Here is a 17070-nt window from a genome sequence, read left to right as displayed (position 1 = left end):
TCAGCAAATGGTGCTGGTTCAACTGGAGGTCAACATGTAGAAGAATGCAGATTGATCCATGCTTATCACCCTGTACAAAGCTTATGTCCAAGTGGATCAAGGACCTCCACATCAAACCAGATACACTCAAACTAATAGAAGAAAAACTAGGGAAGCATCTGGAACACATGGGCACTGGAAAAAATTTCCTGAACAAAACACCAATGGCTTACGCTCTAAGATCAAGAATTGACAAATGGGATCTCATAAAACTGCAAAGCTTCTGTAAGGCAAAGGACACTGTGGTTAGGACAAAACGGCAACCAACAGATTGGGAAAAGATCTTTACCAATCCTACAACAGATAGAGGCCTTATATCCAAAATATACAAAGAACTCAAGAAGTTAGACCGCAGGGAAACAAATAACCCTATTAAAAAGGGGTTCAGAGCTAAACAAAGAATTCACAGCTGAGGAATGCCGAATGGCTGAGAAACACCTAAAGAAATGTTCAACATCTTTAGTCATAAGGGAAATGCAAATCAAAACAACCCTGAGATTTCACCTCACACCAGTGAGAATGGCTAAGATCAAAAACTCAGGTGACAGCAGATGCTGGCGAGGATGTGGAGAAAGAGGAACACTCCTCCATTGTTGGTGGGATTGCAAACTGGTACAACCATTCTGGAAATCAGTCTGGAGGATCCTCAGAAAATTGGACATTGAACTGCCGGAGGTTCCAGCTATACCTCTCTTGGGCATATTCCCAAAAGATGCCCCAACATATAAAAAAGACACGTGCTCCACTATGTTCATTGCAGCCTTATTTATAATAGCCAGAAGTTGGAAAGAACCCAGATGCCTTTCAACAGAGGAATGGATACAGAAAATGTGGTACATCTACACAATGGAATATTACTCAGCTATCAAAAATAACGAGTTTATGAAATTCGTAGGCAAATGGTTGGAACTGGAAAACATCATCCTGAGTGAGCTAACCCAATCACAGAAAGACATACATGGTATGCACTCATTGATAAGTGGCTATTAGCCCAAATGGTTGAATTACCCTAGATGCCTAGAACAAATGAAACTCAAGACGGATGATCAAAACGTGAATGCTTCACTCCTTCTTTAAAAGGGGAACAAGAATACCCTTGGCAGGGAAGAGAGAGGCAAAGATTAAAACAGAGACTGAAGGAACACCCATTCAAAGCCTGCCCCACATGTGGCCCATACATATACAGCCACCCAATTAGACAAGATGGATGAAGCAAAGAAGTGCAGACCGACAGGAGCCGGATGTAGATCGCTCCTGAGAGACACAGCCAGAATACAGCAAATACAGAGGCGAATACCAGCAGCAAACCACTGAACTGAGAATAGAACCCCCGTTGAAGGAATCAGAGAAAGAACTGGGAGAGCTTGAAGGGGCTCGAGACCCCATATGTACAACAATGCCAAGCAACCAGAGCTTCCAGGGACTAAGCCACTAACTAAAGACTATACATGGACTGACCCTGGACTCTGACCTCATAGGTAGCAATGAATATCCTAGTAAGAGCACCGGTGGAAGGGGAAGCCCTGGGTCCTGCTAAGACTGAACCCCCAGTGAACTAGACTGGTGGGGGGAGGGTGGCAGTGGGGGGAGGGTTGGGAGGGGAACATCCATAAGGAAGAGGAGGGGGGAGGGGGATGTTTGCCTGGATACCGGGAAAGGGAATAACACTCGAAATGTATATAAGAAATACTCAAGGTAATAAAAAAAATATTTTTGACTAAATCTAACCAAACAAGTGAAAAACTTACATGGAAAATTTCAAACATTTGAAAAAAAATGAAGAAAAGAGCAGAAAATGGAAAGATCTTTCATGCTAATGAGTTGTTAGGATTAACGCAGTAAAAATGGCTGTCGACCCAAGAGCAATTGACAGTCAATACAATCCCCACCAAGACTTCAACACAAGTTTTCACAGAGGTGGAAGGACCAATCTTCAGATTCATGTGGAAAACAAGCAAACAAAAACCGGGATAGCTGAAACAATCCCATATAATAGCAGAACTGCTAAAGGGACAATCATTCCTGATCAAGTTGTACTACAGAGCTATATTAATAAAAGCCACATGGTATTAACATAAAAACAGACATATTAATTGGCAGAATCAAATTCAAGCACCATATATAATCCCTGATTTTTGGTAAAGAATCCAGAAATACACACCAAAAAAGGATACCATCTTCAACAAATGGTGTTGGTCAAACTGGATCACTGCATGAGGAAGAATGCCCATAAAGTCATAGTTATCACCCTGAAAAACTCTCGTCCAAGTGAACCAAACACTTCAACATAAAACCAGATACACTGAATTTGATAGATGAGAAAGTGGAGAATAGTGCAGTAGCATAGGAGATGACTTTCTGAATAGAACATTTATAGCACAGGCACTAAGATAAACAACTTATAAATAAGATCTCAGGAAATTGAATAGATTCTGTAAGGTAAAGGACACTGCCAATTGGACAAAAAAGTCCACCACAGAATGGGAAAGTATTTTTACCAATTCCATTAATATCCAAAATATATAATAAAGAACTCAAGAAACTGGATATCAAAATACCAAATTATCCAATTAAAAAATGGGAAACAATTTAGCTCAGTGGTAGAGCACTTACCTAGGAAGCGCAAGGCCCTGGATTCGGTCCCCAGCTCCGAAAAAAAGAACCAAAAAAAAAAATGGGAAACAAATCTAAAAAGAGAATTCTCAGTAGAAGAATCTTAAATAGATAAGAAACACTGAAAGAAATGTTCAGCATCCTTCGTCATCAGGAAAATGCCCATCAAATTTCCTTTGTGATTCCATCATATGCCTGTCCGAGTGGCTAAGATCAATAACACAAATGTCAGACAGCTCATACTGGCCAGGATGTAGAGCAAGGGAGACACTCCTCTAGTGGTGGTAGGAGTGCAAACTTTTACAGCTACTATGATAATCGATATGGTGGTTTCTCAGAAAGTTGGAAATCAGTTTGTGTGTGGAGATAGGTTGGAGGGAGAGAGTGCAAGGTGAGATTGCTGTAATTAGGAGGTACCTCAGAGGTGGTATGGAAACCTCCTGGGATCTATGAAGGTGGTCCTAGTGAGAACTTTTAGTAATGGGGGATATGAAGTCTCAACTAGCCATCTCTTATAACCAGGCAAGGCTTCTAGTGGTGGGACTAAGTTGCATTCAACTGAGTTGTTCACCAAAAGGGTCCCATGGAAATCCCCAATCAACCCAAGGTGATACGAAGCCAAAAGGTTGCTTTCCACAAACTAAGTGTGGCCTGATTGCTAAGGACAGCTTCCATGTAACTTATTAAACATGGGGAAGTTAAGCTGGTTCCTACATGGAGCCTTTACACGTACATTGGTGTGGTAAATCTCTAACCCAAATAAGCCTGTGCAAGGAGGGCAGTGAACTTTTATCTCAGGCTAGTTGAGTTCTAATCAATACGTTGGGTGCCAATTTTTTGTGGTAAATCTCCAACCCAAATAAACCCATGTAAGGAAAACTCAGTAAATATGAACACAAGCTGTGCACCTAGATTGAGCAGATCGACCACCACCCTACTATATTACGTGTCTATGCAATCTCTCACAACTTGTGGTTTCTCTTAGCCATGTGCTTCTGCTCTGTTTTCCTTCCACCTCCTCTTCTTCTGTCTTCCTCACTGGCTCTATCCTTTATTTTAGAAGTTAAAATGGGGAGAAAGGTCACATGAAGTCACCTGAGTATGGTGATTCCCCAAGAGGCAACCCCACTTGGGGAAGCAAAATTAGTATCAAAATACAAACAGCACCAGGACAACCCACAACACTACACTTACACTTTTTGTGTGAGAAGGTATTCTGTAGATACCTGAAAGAGAAATGTGGACACCAACCCAACCACAAAATCTTTGCCCTACAATCTGTCCTGCCTGCAAGATATGCTAGGACAATGGTAGCACAGAACTTGAGGCAGTGACCAACCATTGTCTGGTTTGACTTAAGGCCCACTCCGTGAGAAGGAACCCCTTCCTGTCACTGCTTGGGTACCTAAGAACAGAGACTATGATGGTCCAGACACCTATGGTAAATCCAAATAGGACTGGTCTCAAAAACAAAGAAACAAATGAATAACAACAATAAAGACAAATCAATCAACCAAACAAAAGCAAAAGCAAACAAACAAAACCAAAAAAGTAAATTAAATGATTCCTAATAGTCTTCTGCTATCAGTGTCTTATCTAGTCATATCAGAGAACTTTTCTCTGCCAGCAGATGGGAGCAGGTACTGAGACCCACAGCCAGCCATTAGGAGGAGAGACAGTCTAAACTCAAGGTCTCCATCAAATTCTTCTCCTCAGAGTGCAGAAAATCCTGAGGTAAAAAGAGTCTAAAAGCCACAGGAGATGGAGGACACTAGAAAGCAAGGTGAATATGAGCTCACAGGGACTAACGCAGCAAGCAAGTACAGGGCCTACAGTGCTCAGCACCAGGTTCTCTGTGTGTACAGTACAGCTCATCGATTAGTATTCTTGTGGGACTCCTGGCTGTCAGACCAAGTGGGTCTGACTCTTTAGCCTGCTCTTGGGACTCTTTTCCATCTGTTGGGTTCGATATAAAAGTTTTGCTCATCTTTGTTGTTGGGAATTCTCTGAGCATATCTTCTTCTGGTTATCTGTTGCCTGGAGAATTTAATTCTTGCCTTTTGGTTATGATTAGCAAATATTTATCACACGTTTTCTTATAGCACCATTTCTACTAGGCGTGAAGAACTTCCAAGTCAAGCAAAAGTTGTAATTTCATGACTAAAAGAAAAGAAGACACAAAAAGTTTATCTTCCTCTATTTTCCCCTGTAGCTTTTATACTTGGACATCCCTAGCATAAGTGCAATGACTTCTTAGTTTAATGGGGTCCCATTACACATATACTTAGAGATTATAGAGCAATGCTTAAAAGCAAGGACTTTCAAAACCATCATATAACCATAAAATTGTTATTACTTACTCTGCACATACAGAAAAAAGGTTTCCCAACACAAAGGAGAGCACTGGGTGAGTTTGTAGAGTGTGCTAATTCCAGAGGTTGTTGGTAGATATAGTGCATTAGACTCATCTTTTCTATCTCTAAGACAACCAACCACACAACAGTGATTGCTACATTGAAACTGAAGACTTGTGTTATCTCCTACCTTCATCCATTACTGGCATTTAATAATGTAAAATTCAAGTCAGGAGGAAAAAGGCAGATCCCACGTATTGTGTACTTTCAGAATGAGTTGGCTTCAACTTTTAAGTAAATCAGATTCAGGCTGGGGAGGTGGCTTAATCTGGTTAAACTGTTGTTATGCGAGCTGGGGAACCTAAGTTTGAGAAAAATCTTTTAACACCAGTGTAAAAAGCTGCTCCCCGAAATGTATTTGTGATTCGGGAACACAGAGATAGAAAGTTCTCTGTGGCTTGTAGATGAGCTCTAGGTTTAGTGAGAGACTCTGCCTCAAAAAAAAAAAATGGTGGAGAGTGGTTGAGATATGAGAGAAGCAACTCTCCAAAAGTTGTCCCTCTGACCTCAGGCATGTGTGTATCCACGCATAATAAAGTAAAACTGTTCACAAATACACATATGCCTTCATGCGCACAAACATTTAAACATTTGAATTCATCATAGCTGTAAAATGAATGTAGTGAAAATATTTGTTTTTATAGAACAATTGTTGAGTGAAAATAAGCTTTCTTTCATTCTTAGAAGCCTTTACTGGACACAATTATTTTATACAAACACAAAACATTGTTAGATAATGAGTCTGGAATATAGTGTTAACTGCAAGAGAAAATTTTAGCCTTGAAGCAACTCAGGGAGGATCCAGTCTTTCTAATAAATCAGGATATATGTTTAAAGTATTCGGATCATGGTATAGAATACCAGACAGTTGGTCAAGTTCAAGAAAGAGTAAGGCTCGCTCTTGAAACTTTTAGACAGGAAGCTGTGAGGCAGGAAACAGCTGGGCTCCTAAGCAGGAACATTGAATCAAACCTTTACAATAAAGGGGCAGACCCACCTTCTGGGAGGCCAGTGCATCAGGAGACACTCAATTTGGGTTTTGAAAAGAAGACAGAAGTGATTTGTTCTCAAACTCTTTTTAAACTTCTGCTCGGTGGGTGGGCCAGGGTTTGCAGGTGTCTGTAGCCAGGAGAGCCTGGGCCTTACTCAGATCAGTTTTCAGTTTTTCTGTTTTCCTCGTCCCTTGTCTCTGCGCCATTCAGCCAATATTGCATCTTTAATGGTTAAGCTCCGGGGCAGGTGGCTATCTGTAAGGCTACTAATTAGATAAAGGGACTGATTTGCACCAGGGTTCAGATAATGCATGGAATTGTGCCAAGACCCACAGCCCAGGAGTTTATGACCCCCGGCTGCCATGGCGACCATGCCCATTCAGTTGTAGAAGCTTTTTGTTGCGAGCTAGGAAGTAGCACATAGGCAGAACACCCACTTCTGTGGGTCTTGAAACTGAAAACTGAACTGGAGGTGAACAGGCAAGAAGGTGAAGGGCATCAGGCTTCCCATGTCTAGATGAACAGATTGTTTTGGGGCTTCATTCTTCTTGTGTGTTAGGGGGAAACTGCTTTCTTGATGGCAATTCTCTGAGGATTCTGACTTTTGGAAGAAAATCTGTATTCCTGACTCTTGCACTAATCTCACTTCATAGCTTCCACCCTGGGACTTTTATTTTGTTATTCTTTTAAAAACATTTTTTTTCCTGAAAAAGTATTGAACTTTTTTTTTCCTTTTTCAAAGAAGTGTTGTAAGCTCCAAGGTGATAACCCAAAACAACCCAAGCTTCATATTCTTGCATTCCCATGAACGTCACAATGATAACATTGTAGAGCTGGAAGACAGCATAGAGTCAGGCATTGATAACATTCTATTTCTTCAGGATTGTCTTGTAGTCCCGGTTCATTAATAAATACCCTCTCTTCTGTTTCTGAGATGGCTCTCCTGAGCAATAGCCATCTCCTAGACCCAGCATGTTTTACAATGCTCAGCAAGCTAAGAAGTCAGAAACAGAAATCAAGAACAACATTGATTAAAAGGGGTTGTTATGAGAGTAGGTGTTGGAAGTTACACATCGAATCTTGGCTAGATTGGGAATTAAAGCCTGGAGGCTGTTGAAAGATTGCAAGGTGAGAGTCAGGGAGGGATGGCCAAAACTAGAGAAGGGACAGGCAAATTAAGAGTGAGTCATGGGTTTAGAGACCTGCGAGGGTACAATGTTGGGGCAGAGACTGAGATGTTGAGTCTGTGATTTCAATGGAGGATTAATGATGTGACCTGGGCTTGTGGAGTTCCCCACAGAAGAATAACAACCCATTTGAGTGTTACTGAACGAGAGCTTAATAAAGGGATTGCTTATAGAGGTAGAGGTAAGCTAAATAAAACCAAGAGATGGTGACACACCCAAGAAACAATTCTTTCTGGTAGAAAGCTAAATGATTTACATTTCTAAAACACTACTTTCTAAGAACAAAGGGAACGGAGTCCTTCTGTTCCAAGAAGCTACCAAATATGGCAGCCCAAGGAGAGGGCTGTTAGAGGTTCTCTGGCCATAGCTGATGGATGCTACGATGGTCAGACCCCCAGGGCTGGGACAGGATATATGGAGATGGGGTTGCTGTCTCCTGTTCAGATTGCCCGTCAAGGTGTCTATGAGTGAGACATAAATAGGAGACAGAAATAAGATCATGATTACAGGACTGGAGAAGCAGCCCGGTGCGTTAGCAAGTTTGCTGAGGGACATGAAGACCTCAGCTTGGATCCCCCGCACCGACATGAAAATCCAAATGCAGTTACTTCCACCTGTCAGCCAATGTGGAGGGGCTTGAAGATACAAGGATCCCTTGCGCTTTTTCATTGCTAATCTAGCCTCAAACAACCAAGCAAGCAAAGCTCCCAAAGTGAGTCCTGTGTTGGGAGAGACTGTCTCAAAAGAATAAGGTGAGGAACCACAGAAGACACTCAACACCTTCACAGAATGTGTACTTACTCTCATATACTACCCGCATGCACGTGTGCGTGTGCGCGCACACACACACACACACACACACACACACCCACAAATTTAAAAAAAAGAATGTAGGATGGCAAAAGGATTTTGGCACCAAGATTGACAACATGTGTTCTCCCACATGGTAGGAGAGAACTGATTCCACAATGAATTCCGTAGCTCACCATGGAAACGTGTACATAAAACATATAATAAAGAAATGTAGAGCCTTTATGAATATGAAATTGAGGGCCCATTCGCAATAGAGAATTGTATGAGTTTTCTGTAGATATTCTAGATGATAGTGAGATATGTGGTATAGAAAACATTATTTCTACTAATTTACATATATTAATTGTCACTATAGAAAATTTTAACACATTATTACATTGTTACAGAATACAATCTAAGACTCTGAAGTCCCATAAAAAGTACATTTGATGTTACCTGCATTTTATATTACTCTTATTTAGAAATCTAAATATTTTCATGGGACATTATAAAGGAACAGAGACTGTGTATAACTCATCTTTAAGCAACTAAAAAATCAGAGAAAATATACTTAGCAGTGGTTTTTAAATATGGTCAACAGGAAGTCTAAAAGAGTTGTTTCTCAAGAGAAAAAGATCAACAAAGAAAGCCCTTTGATGGCCAGTTTTCAGGTTGGGTGTTTCCGGGATAAAATCCTGGGAGAGAAATTCAGATAGGGACTGGATGCCTTGCTGAATTTAGAGACAGTTTATAGTTCAGTGAAGCCAGAGTCAAGTACAATAAGAAAAAGTTACAGAATGTGAAAGAATTCCAGAGATTTGCAGAGGAGTTTCTTCAAGTGCTTGATTGAATACTTTTCAGAGCATTTGTATGAGAGAACTATTCCAGGCTAGAAAGCCACTGAAACCTTTGAGTAGAACAATTCAACAGTCCTTGGCCCTTGTGCTGGCTAGGTTTATGGCAGCTTAACACAGGCTGCAGTCATCTGAACCTCAACTGAGAAAGTACCTCCAGAAGATCTGGCTGTAAGTAGAAGAGCATTTTCTTAATTACTGATGAAAGTGGGAAGGATCAACTCATTTTGCACGGAGACACTGTTGGACTGGTGGTCCTGGGTGCTATGAGAAAGGAGGTTGAGCAAGCCTCCTCTTCATAGAACAGGCTGAAAGGAACGTTCCTCTATGGTTGCTTCACCAGGTCATGCCTTCCCGTTTTGAATTTCTGCCTTGGCTTCTCTAAATGGACTGTGACTTGGTTGATGTATGCCAAATAAACTCTTTCCTCTCCAAGCTGCTTTGGTCAGAGTGTTTCATCATAGCAATGGAAACTCCAACTAAGAGCTTTTTACAGGCTGGGAATAGTTCCTGTTCCCCTCAGTTACAGCCGAAGACCTTCTAATATATGTATCTCTAGGAAAGCCCTTGGGTTCAAATTGACTGAAGAATAAAGTCTGGACTTATGCTAGCATAATAGAAGCAAGGATTTCTAGACTCAAATGCATGAATAATAAATATACTGTAGCAGAAAAATTAAAATATTAGAACACAGTAAAATCCAGCAGTCAAAAATGATACAAACAGAAAAACATGAGAGAGAAAATTAGAAGCGAGAGAGATGGCTCAGCCATTATGAGCACTGATTGCTTTTCCAGAGGATCTGGGTTCAGTTCCATACCTACATCATGGTTACAACCATGTGTAGCTCCAGGTTGAGGGGATCCAATGCCCTTTTCTGGCCTCTACAGGCACCAGGCACACAAGTAGTAGTGCACAGACATAGATACAGGAAAAACACCCAGATATTTAAATACGATTAAAGTTAAAAAAACAAAAACAAGACAAATGAAACAACTGAAATACAGAAATTGCCTAGCTATTATATTTAGCAGTAAAAGTCTGCAAAACCATGACTATAAATACATCCTCTGTAGTGGTTTGAATATGCATGGTCCAGGGAGTGTCATTATTAGGAGGTATAACCTAGTTGGAGTAGTGGCCCTTTTGAAGAAAGTATGTCAGTGAAGGGGTTGACTTTGAGAGAGATTTCTCCTTCTCCTGTTTGCCTTTGGAACAAGATATAGAACTTTTAGCTCCTCCAGCACCATGGTTCCTGACTTGATAATAATGGACTGAACCTCTGAACTAAACCTCTGAACCTGTAAGCCAGTCACAACTAGATATTGTTCTTGTAAGAGTTGTCTTGGTCATGGTGTCTCTTCACAGCAATGGAAAGTGTAAGACACTCCCTGTGTTAAAAAAGACAAAGGAAAATATAAATGTAATAGAAAATATGAAACTACTACAATGGATATTCTAGAGCCAAAAGATAAAAAAAATGAGAACGAATAATTAAAAAAAGGTAAAAAAAATTGAGAGGGAAAATAAACAATATCAATTCGACATTACAGATGACAGATATTAGTGAATTTAAAGGTAGGATGAAAGATTCTACCCAAAGTCAAATACAAAGAAATACTGACAATAAATAGTAGGGTACCAGCAATCTGTATGTTATAATGTGAGAGAATATCAAGGCATCACTCTGGTCATTATTGGGCTTCCAAAATAGAGGGGGCATTAGGAAGATAGTTAAGGTAACTGCTGATATTTTGAAATTTGATGGAAAGTTGAGCCAGGCACAATGGTGCATGCCTTAATTTCACCACTTGAGAGACTGAGGCAGAAGGAGTAGGAACTCTAGTATAGCCTGGCCATGTCTCATTCGCTCCTTCAGAACAACAAAGCATCATCACTTACATAAAAAGAAACCACTACTAGTGGTTTAAAATGAAGACATTAAGTTCAGATTTGCAAATGGAAGAATGTCTGCTTGTCGGCTGGGAATTGAAAGTAAGCAAATGGAGTCTTTTTCTTTTCATATCAACTCTATTATCATTTTTAAAGAGCTGGGTATATGGTTTTGTTTAGTTGTCTGAGCCAGAGCACTGAAAGGACAGTGAGTTGTCAGAGAATTTATACTGAAATCACTCACTGATTTCATGTAGAAAACTTGTCTCTAATAAAGCATTAAGTAATTGAAATCAATTGTAAACCACAAGCCACACATTGGCTATCAGTATGTGAATTGAAAGCTTGATTTTTTTTTAACATTATAAAAACAGTGGCTAAAGCACGGAATTTAATAATCTGTGTTGAAGCAGCAGAAACTCAAGAGAATAAACAAGTGATCCAATCATACATGTAGCCTTTTCATTAGATGAACCACCTATAAATACAGTAAGCGCATTTCCTATGGGTTGTATGCACAAATATACAGGAAGTACAAAAGCATGCAAAGAGTAAAATTATCAATTTTGCCTGAAAAATTTGTATATGTAATAGGCCAAATATCAGTATTTTGTAATAACCAATTAACTGTTGTTTGGCTTTTTAAAATACTTCCATGACTCTAGCCTATAATTTTGTATTAACACAACTGAAGCTTTATCTCCAATGAGGATAACAAACAAAGACCTAAGTCCTCTGGTAAGGTGAGGTACTTAGCCAATTAACATATCCTTAGAAGCTTAAAATTAGCTTCAAATATTCTTTTCTGGAGTAGTGTAACAGCTACTCCCCAAATATTAAAGCTCATTTAGAGAGCAAAAGTTTGTAGTAAAAATTTCTATATACACTTAAAGTTCTAACTTCTTATATTGAAGAAGCGACAAAATTACATAATATAAGGCTATTAGCCATTCTTTTGTAAAAGTTTTAATGATATCACTTTATGGGCTCTCTAAAATTATAAGCAAGCTCACGAAATGAAAACTCACAATCGCCAGGACGTAAACAAATTGTATAAAAATAATCCTCTAAATCTATCTTGGAATGGCCGTTGGAGTAAGCAAACTGGCTGTAATGTTCTCACAAGTTCTAAAACCTCATCAATCCTTCATAAATCTTGTAACAATCTCTACCTGTTTGATTTTTTTTTAAAATTATAAATAAGTTTGAGTTAGTCAACGTAACACTGACAATCTTTAATCACAATGTTTAAGTTCTCCTTGTAACACCAGAGCACAGTCACAATTTTGGAAAGTCACCTGAATTCTGAGTATGTGACTAGGCAGCTGTTCTTGGGGCAGTGGAATTAGCATCAAAATACAGTAACTTTAGGGCAAACCACAACTTTGGCTATGACTGCCAATTCCTACATATGAACGCACGATGGTGCGGTCTCCAATACCTCAACAAAGAGACATTGCCCTAAAATCTTTTAGAAGCCTGGCTTTTAGAATAAGAATTCCATAAAAATATTACCTCAATTTGGACCTGTTTCCCTAGGTTGGCTCATATCCAAATTATAGTTTTAAGCCAACTTTCTGTTACCAATGTTACACCTTTTAAGCTGTGAAGCTCCTGGTGCCTTTAGGATCAGCTAGTATAAACATTTAGCCAGCCCCTGGGGAGCTTGTCCAGCAGACTTAGGCTTCTAGCTACAGATGTAGGCTCCAAAAGCCAATTGAAACTGTTTTTTATTCATTGTTCTCTTCTTGAAACGAGTTAAAACCAAGTCAAGGTGTGAACGACTGGCAGATAAAGTTTTTACCATTTTTTTTCTTTTGACCACGAAACATAAAACATTTAAGCAACGAGAAGCAAAACCACAGACATAAACTGACAGACATGGGGACATCCTGGTGTACCAGGGACAGACAATAGACAAAGAGGGAAAATTCTAGATGGTGTCCCTCCGAAGGGACCCACATATCCTATCTATGGAACCCAGAACCAGAAATAAGCATTTCTCCAATAGGAGCCAGCAGAGAGGCAGGACGTCTCCTGCCTTTCTTCTGTTCCCAGGAGAGCTCTCTTTCTCCAAAGCATCCACGGAGAGTCCAGGAGGACTGTTTTTCCCAAGCCCATTCATTCTCTCTCAAGTCTAGGGTGTAAACTATCTCTAGTCAGGGTCCAAACATAACTCTAAAAGAACGCATATGTAAAAACGCTTTACTATTACCTTGTCCCATTTATATGACAAGTTTTACTCAGGCTAGCCCAAATCATCCAGGCCTTTTCTGGCCCATCTTACCCCAATCCGTCCCTGTTTCTATGCCGGCCGGGCTCCCGGGACGTCCCAACAGTACTCCTTTCTTCTCCGATCTCGGTGGGACCTCCATCTGCTGATTCCTTATCAGAAATAATAAAGACAAAGAGACAGTGGGGAAACATCTTTATTTGAGGGAAAAAAAACTGTAGTAAACAGAAAGATCATTTGAAAACTAGGGTACAAAGGTTTAACCTGGTAAACAAAAGCCAAAAGAATCCAGTACTAGCTGATCTACATGTCAGAAACGTTAACGGAATATCTTTAGATAAAAGAAAAATTGTTCCAGAGAGAAACTTGGATCTATGAAGTACGAAAAAACCCAGAAAATGGCATTTATATGGAAAAATAGAAGTAATTTAAAGTAGCTTTTAAACTGAAATATAATGTAAAACATATATAGTTTTCTAATATTCTGTTGTGAGATCTGCTTAAATCCAACATCACTCAAACACCAGGTCAATGTAGATGATAAAATCCAAAATATATAAAACATTGGGCATTTCAATCTTCAAATTTATCTTCCTTTTTATAAAAGATATATTTATTTTTACGTGTGTATAGGTGTTTTGCTTACATGTATGTCTGTGCATTGTGTGTGTGCAGTGCACATGAAGGCCAGAAGAAGGAATCAGGCACACTCAAACCTACCCCATACTTTCCCTTGGAAATTGGAGAAAGAGGTGGTTGTTCGCTCCCATGTGGATGCTGGGGAAAAAAAAACCTATGTCCTATGGGAGAGTAGGCAGTGCTTTTAATGGGAGCTACCACTCCAGCCCCTTAGTTACATTTCTTATTGCTGTGGCATTTAAATTACCTCACCAAATCAACTTGAAGGAAGAAGGTTTCCTTTGGCTTTCAGATCAAGGCATACAGTTCACCATCTCAGGGAAAGCATGGCAGTGGAGTGGAGTTACCTGTCGCATTGTACCCATAGCTAGTAAGAAGAGAATAAATAGGGAATGAAGCCTGGCTATAAAACCTCAAGACCAGAGACCCACTTCCTCAGGCAAAGCTCTACTTCCTGAAAGTTCCACAATCTTCCTAACCAGTGCTAAGAGTTGGAGACCAAGTATTTGAACACACGAATTTAGGGAGGAGTTTCATATTCCAGCTATCACAAAAATCCGGTGTGTACTTAATATTTATTTATTTCAGTTACATTTCATGCTTAATAGCCACATGTGGCTAGAGACTAGCACACTTTACAATGTCAGTTCAAGTACTCAATTAAAAGTCAAGACATTATAAAAAAGCAAGACTCAACTATACATTACCTACAAGAAACCCACTAATTGTACCAATAATAACTAAGACAGCAATAAAAGGATATAAAAAGGTATTCATTGAAGAGTTTAATTAATGGAACATTGGAGCTACCATAATAATATCCAAGTAGATTTCAAAATAATGAATATACTAGAGATGTTTCATAATTATTTAGCGGTAAGTTCATTAAGAGAACTTAATAAATCCAAAGTTAATGTATCGATTACCAAAAGTGGAAAAAAGTCAACAGATACAGTTGAATTTTTAAAACAGCTAATATTTTCATAATAATAGAATATAAGAAACTGTCAGACAAAGAAGATGAAACATCAGCCTAGTTCTAAGTGAAATTGTAGAATAATTCATTCAACGATAACAATAAATATTATTTTCAGTATCCTAGAGATATTTACTGAGAGCACATTCTGGGTCATCAAATCTCAGTAAAAGATTGTTACCATACAAAATTTATTTTTAATTAATTATGTCTTTAAGTTGGAAACCAGTAACAGGAAGACATTTATTAGAGGAAAATATTAAAATATTTGTAAATTATCAGGCTCCATTGGAGGTGGTGGGACATTATAAGAGCACTGAAGACATAAAAATTGCAAAGGAAATTAGAAATTAGTTTGAACTGGGGTTGTAGAGCCTCAGTCAATAAAGTGGGAAGACAATAAGTTTCGATTCTTAGTAACCACATTAAAAACAATAGAGTTGATATTGAAGTTGAGTTGGAAGAGGTGACTCTGGTCTCAAAATGGAGGGCCACAATTCAAAGGAACCAGAGCAGCTGAGGAAGCTGTTTATTGGTGGTCTGAGCTTTGAATCCACAGATGATTGCTTAAGAGAACATTTTGAGAAATGGGGCAGATTACAGACTGTGTGATAATGAGAGATCCTCAAACAAAATGTTCCAGAGGCTTTGGTTTTGTGACCTACTCTTGTGTTGAAGAGGTGGATGCTGCAGTGTGGGCTCGGCCACACAAGGTTGATGGACGTGTTGTGGAACCAAAGAGAGCTGTTTCTCGAGAGGATTCTGTAAAGCCTGGTGCCCATTTAACAGTGAAGAAAATTTTCATTGGTGGTATTAACGAGGATACAGAAGAATATAATCTGAGAGACTACTTTGAAAAGTATGGCAAGATTGAAACCATAGAAGTTATGGAAGACGGGCAGAGTGGGAAAAAGAGAGAAGTTGCTTTTGTAACTTTTGATTATCATAACACAGTTGATAAAATTGTTGTTCAGAAATACCACACTATTAATGCGCATAATTGTGAAGTTAAAAAGGCCCTTTCTGAACAAGAGACACAGTCTGCTGGATCACAGAGAGGTCGTGGAGGTGGATCTAGAAACTTTATGGGACGTGGAGGAAACTTTGGAGATGGGAGAGGAAACTTTGGTTGTGGAGGAAACTTTGGTAGAAGAGGAGGCTATGGTGGTGGAGGTGGAGGCAGCAGAGACAACTATGGAGGTGGTGATGGTGGATATAATGGATTTGGGGTGATGGTGGCAACTATGGCAGTGGTCCTGGACAGTAGTAGAGGAGGTTATGTAGGTGGTGAACCAGGATATGGAAACCAAGGTGGTGGATATGGTGGTGGAGGACGAGGATATGATGGTTACAATGAAGGAGGAGATTTTGGTAGAGGTAACTCTGGTGGTGGTGGGAACTATGACGACTTTGGAAGTTGTTAGTAAACAGCAACAATCTAATTATGGACCCATGAAGGGGACAGTTTTGGTGGAAGAAGCTCAGGCAGTCTATGGTGGTGGCTATGGATCTGGAGATGGCAGTGGTGGATATGGTAGCAGAAGGTTTTAAAATAAAACAGAAACAAACGGCTACAGTTCTTAGCAGGAGAGAGAGAGCTTGTCAGGAAAGCTGCAGGTTACTTTGAGACAGTCATCCCAAATGCATGAGAGGAACTATAAAATATGCCACAGAAGGAACAGTGATCCATAGTCAGAAAAGTCACTGCAGCTTAAACAGGAAGCCCTTCTTGTTCAGGACGCTCACAGCCACGGTTTGCGAAAAGTGCAGCCATTGACTAGTGCAATGTAGTGTCAACTAGATGTACGTTCCTGAGGTCTTCTATCTGTCGTGGCTTTGTCCTTTTCTTTTTCTTTTCATTACATCAGGTATATTGCCCTGTAAATTGTGGTAGTGGTACTAGGAATAAAAAATTAAGGAATTTTTAATTTTTCAAATAAAAAGCCTCCAAAAACAACATAATCTGTCATCATACACATCCGTAATCTGGGATATGGGTCAGGATGGAGGCAACAGAGGCAGGCAGATCCCCAGCCCTTGCTGGCTAGCCAGGCTACACAATTCATGAATGCCAAGGTTTAGTGAGAGACCCTGTCTCAGGAGATATGGTAGAAAGGGACTGAAGAAGACTTATCTCATAAAGTCAACCTTTCACTCTCAGAGGCATGTGTACCTGAGTATGTGTATGCACACATAAACACACAAAGACAGAGAGACAGAGAGAAATTGATTATTATTTTGGAACTGAACAAAACAGAAGCATGGAATATTAAAATGTAGGATATACAGAAAGAGTGCTCAGATAAAAATGTAAAGCATTACTTTTTATTAAATAATTAAATGAACAAAAATTAAGTTACCTTTAATTATGTTGATTAAAATAACCAAAGTATTATTTTATATTTATGCCTTAGCAAACTAGGAAAGAAGATAAATTA

The 17070-nt window shown here is 39.4% G+C and overlaps 1 pseudogene; it reads left to right on the top strand.

Annotated features, from left to right (window-relative positions):
• The first annotated feature begins 15115 nt into the window (after window positions 1–15115).
• Hnrnpa1-ps43 (heterogeneous nuclear ribonucleoprotein A1, pseudogene 43) lies at window positions 15116–16183 on the top strand (annotated as a pseudogene).
• Window positions 16184–17070: the final 887 nt, after the last annotated feature.

This window comes from Rattus norvegicus, chromosome 1 (assembly GCF_021556685.1).
Source record: "Rattus norvegicus strain SHRSP/BbbUtx chromosome 1, alternate assembly SHRSP_T2T, whole genome shotgun sequence".
Lineage (NCBI taxonomy): Eukaryota > Metazoa > Chordata > Mammalia > Rodentia > Muridae > Rattus > Rattus norvegicus.
The sequence above is the reverse complement of the archived record's forward strand: the minus strand, read 5'-3'. Positions and strand labels throughout refer to the sequence as shown.